The sequence below is a fragment of the Agelaius phoeniceus genome, chromosome 7 (genome assembly GCF_051311805.1).
Source record: "Agelaius phoeniceus isolate bAgePho1 chromosome 7, bAgePho1.hap1, whole genome shotgun sequence".
NCBI classification, from domain to species: Eukaryota; Metazoa; Chordata; class Aves; order Passeriformes; family Icteridae; genus Agelaius; species Agelaius phoeniceus.
Window position 1 is genome coordinate 7855599 of NC_135271.1, and position 3652 is coordinate 7859250.

The window sequence follows — 3652 nt, forward strand, 5'->3', positions numbered from 1 at the left end:
GGCATTTGTGAGGTCGGCGTCTCCCCTCACAGGGGGAGGCAGTTGGGGGTGCGAGCTCCCCCGCCTCTTTGCCGGCCTTCATAGCGTAGGTTGCTCCAGTTGGTTTTTTCCCTCCCCTTCCATTTCTGTGTGCTCGTACGGTCGAAGCCAGGTGCACGCCCCCGCGTCCTTGGCACCAGAGTAACAAAAAAAGGGGCCGCTCAGCGTGAGCGGTGCCCAAAGGGCAGACAACTCTTAGCAGTGGATCACTCGGCTCGTGTGTCAATGAAGAACGCAGCTAGCTGCGAGAATTAATGTGAATTGCAGGACACATTGATCTTCGACACTTCGAACGCACTTGCGGCCCCGGGTTCCTCCCAGGGCTACGCCTGTCTGAGCATCGCTTGACAATCAATTGCTGTCCAGGGGCCACCCCGGCGGCGCGGCTAAGGTCGTCTTGCAGGCCCGTCGCCCGCGGAGGTGGCAGCGGCAGCGGCGACTCCGGTGTCCCTCCAGTGCCAGGAGGGAAGGTGGTCAGGGGTTCGGCGAGAGAAGCGCTTCCCTAGGCGGCCTCGATCCCTTCCCTGCGGCCCGGTAGGCATCGTCGTCATTGCAGTTGTCATCGTCGTCGTCGTTGCCGCGCAGGGCCTTCGTCCCCCTAAATGCAGACTCGGGGAGCGCTCCGTAGCTCCCTGCTCCCGGAGCGAGCCGCTGGGGCGGAGCTTGTCCTCGCCGGGACCGTGCCAGGGATGCGGTGGCACGGCGGCCTGGGGAGAGCGAGAGACAGTGTCGAAAGGCGTCACCGAGGGCCGAGAGAAAGAGAGAGGAGGGTGAGACGGGGAGGCGAGCTGCGGGCCTTGCCCCTAGGCTCCCCCCCCATGTGGATGGCTGTTTTCGGGTGGGTACCGCAGCGGTACCGTGCCGTGCTGCAGCACGGACAGGCGAGGCGAGAGCGCCAGGGACGGGGGTTCTGACCCCTCCTCCCTTCGCCCGCCCCCTCCTCTTCTGTCGTGGTTTCAGGGCACACCAAGGGGTGCAGTCGCTCTTCTCTCTCTCCCCACTGAGGCCGTCGCGCGCGCCGCCGCCTGCCCAGTCCTCCCACGCGGGGCTGTCTCTGCCGCGCTCCCTTTTTGGTTCTCGTCTCTGAGATGGGGCTCTCCGTCTCCTCATCGCTTGCTCGCGCACACACGTGCTCGCTCTCTCTCTCCGGCTCCCTCCGGGAGTGCAGAGAAGAGAGGGGGCGGGTGGCGTACCGGGCGGGGGAGACAAGGTGGCCGTCTCTGTGCACACCCCCGTGCGTGGTGCGGCCGAGCTTTGGGCTTGTGACCTCAGATCAGATGTGGCGACCCGCAGAATTTAAGCATATTAGTCAGCGGAGGAAAAGAAACTAATGAGGATTCCCTCAGTAACGGCGAGCGAAGAGGGAAAAGCCCAGCGCCGAATCCCCGCCCCACGGTGGGGCACGGGACATGTGGCATACAGAAGCCCCCCTCCCCGGCGGCGCTCTTGGGGGACCCAAGTCCTTGTGATCAAGGCTGCAGCCTGCAGACAGTGTGAGGCCGGTAGCGGCCCCCCGGCGCTCCGGGCCCGGGGCTTCTCGGAGTCGGGTTGCTTGGGAATGCAGCCCAAAGCGGGTGGTAAATTCCATCTAAGGCTAAATACCGGCACGAGACTGATAGCCAACAAGTACCGTAAGGGAAAGTTGAAAAGAACTTTGAAGAGAGAGTTCAAGAGGACATGAAACCGTTAAGAGGAAAACGGTTGCAGCCCGCGCAATCCGCCCGGAGGATTCAACCCGGCGAGTTGCGGGGAGCCGGCGCGGGCTTGGCGGATCCTTGCCTCTGCCTCCCCTCCCTCCCCCGGGTGAACCCTGTCCGCGGGGGCTGGCCGGGGGGGGGGCGGGCCAGCGTGGGGACCGCCGCCTGGCCGGCAGCCGGCTCTGGCCGGGATCATTTCCTCTGCGGCAGTGCGCCACAACCGGCTCCGGGTATGCTGGGAAGGCCTCCGGCGGGCAGGTCGCCCGGCGCCACACGAGCGGTGGTGGGTGTTACAGCCCCCGGGCAGCAGGTCTTGCTGAATCCCGGGGCCGAGGGAGAGGACCGCCGCCGTGCCCTCCTGCCCCCCTGTCGGCAGCACCATGGTGGAGGGCGTCGCTTTTCCCCCGCCCTCCCCCTCCCGGGGTGGGGGGGGTGGGGGCGGTGTCCCCACAGTGCAGCGTTTCACGCAGGGGTGCAGGGGCGGAGCCCGCGGACCCCCGGCGCCACTGTCAACCGGAGCGGACTGTCCTCAGTGTGCCCCAACCGTGTGGCGCCCCAGGGCCAGACTTGTCGGGCCGCGCTCCGGCGCCTGGGGTCCACGGCGATGTTGGCTACCCACCCAACCCGTCTTGAAACACGGACCAAGGAGTCTAGCACGTGCACGAGTCAGGGGCCGTCATCGAAAGCCCACGGCTCAATGAAGGTGAGGGCCAGTGCGCACCGGCTGAGGTGGGATCCCAGGGCACGTGTCGCGCCTGGCAGCCCTGGGCGAACCACCGGCCTGTCTCGCCCGCCGACCCCTCACAGGGCCGGGGAGGTGGAGCGTGAGTGTCCGTGCTAGGACCCGAAAGATGGTGAACTATGCCTGGGCAGGGCAAAGCCAGAGGAAACTCTGGTGGAGGTCCGTAGCAGTCCTGACGTGCAAATCGGTCGTCCGACCCGGGTCTAGGGGCGAAAGACTAATCGAACCATCTAGTAGCTGGTTCCCTCCAAAGTTTCCCTCAGGATAGCTGACACTCAGCAATGGGCAGTTTTACCCGGTAAAGCGAATGATTAGAGGTCTTGGAGCCAAAACGATCTCAACCTATTCTCAAATTTTCAATGGGTAAGGGGGCCGGCTCGCTGGCGTGGAGCAGCGCCGTGGAATGCATGTGCTCAGTGGGCCACTTTTGGTAAGCAGAACTGGCGCTGCGGGATGTACTGAACGCCGGGTTAAGGCGCCCGATGCCAACGCTCATCAGAGCCTAGAAAAGGTGTTGGTTGATCTAGACAGCAGGACGGTGGCCATAGAAGTCGGAATCTGCTAAGGAGTGTGTAACAACTCACCTGCCGAATCAACTAGCCCTGAAAATGGATGGCGCTGGAGCGTCGGGCCCATATCCGGCTGTTGCCGGCAGTGCGATGCCTGCGGGGACAAGGCCGCAACGAGTAGGAGGGCCGCTGCGGTGCGCCTCGAAGCCTGGGGCGTGGGCCCGGGTGGAGATCTTGGTGGTAGTAGCAAATATTCAAACGAGAGCTTTGAAGGCCGAAGTGGAGCAGGGTTCCATGTGAACAGCAGTTGAACATGGGTCAGTCGGTCCTAAGCGATAAGCGAGCACCGTTCCGAAAGGGCGGGCGATGGCCTCTGTTGCCCTCAGCCGATCGAAAGGGAGTCAGGTTCAGATCCCCGAATCCGGAGTGGCAGAGATGGGCGCCGCGAGGCACCCAGTGTGCTGAAGTAACCGATCCCGGAGAAGCCAGCGAGAGCCCAGGGAGAGTTCTCTTTTCTTTGTGAAGGGCCGGGTGCCGTGGAATGGGTTTGCCCCGAGAGAGGGGCCCGTGCCTCGGAAAGCGTTGCGGTTCCGGCAGCATACGGTGAGCTCTCGCTGGCCCGTGAAAATCCGGGGGAGAGGGTGGAAGTCTCACGCCGGGCCGTA

General features: G+C 64.2%; 1 non-coding gene across 1 annotated transcript; it reads left to right on the plus strand.

Annotated features, from left to right (window-relative positions):
- The first annotated feature begins 229 nt into the window (after positions 1 to 229).
- On the plus strand, positions 230 to 382 carry LOC129131487 (5.8S ribosomal RNA). Its single transcript, XR_008535654.1, has one exon. It is a non-coding gene; the product is annotated as a 5.8S ribosomal RNA (ribosomal RNA).
- Positions 383 to 3652: the final 3270 nt, after the last annotated feature.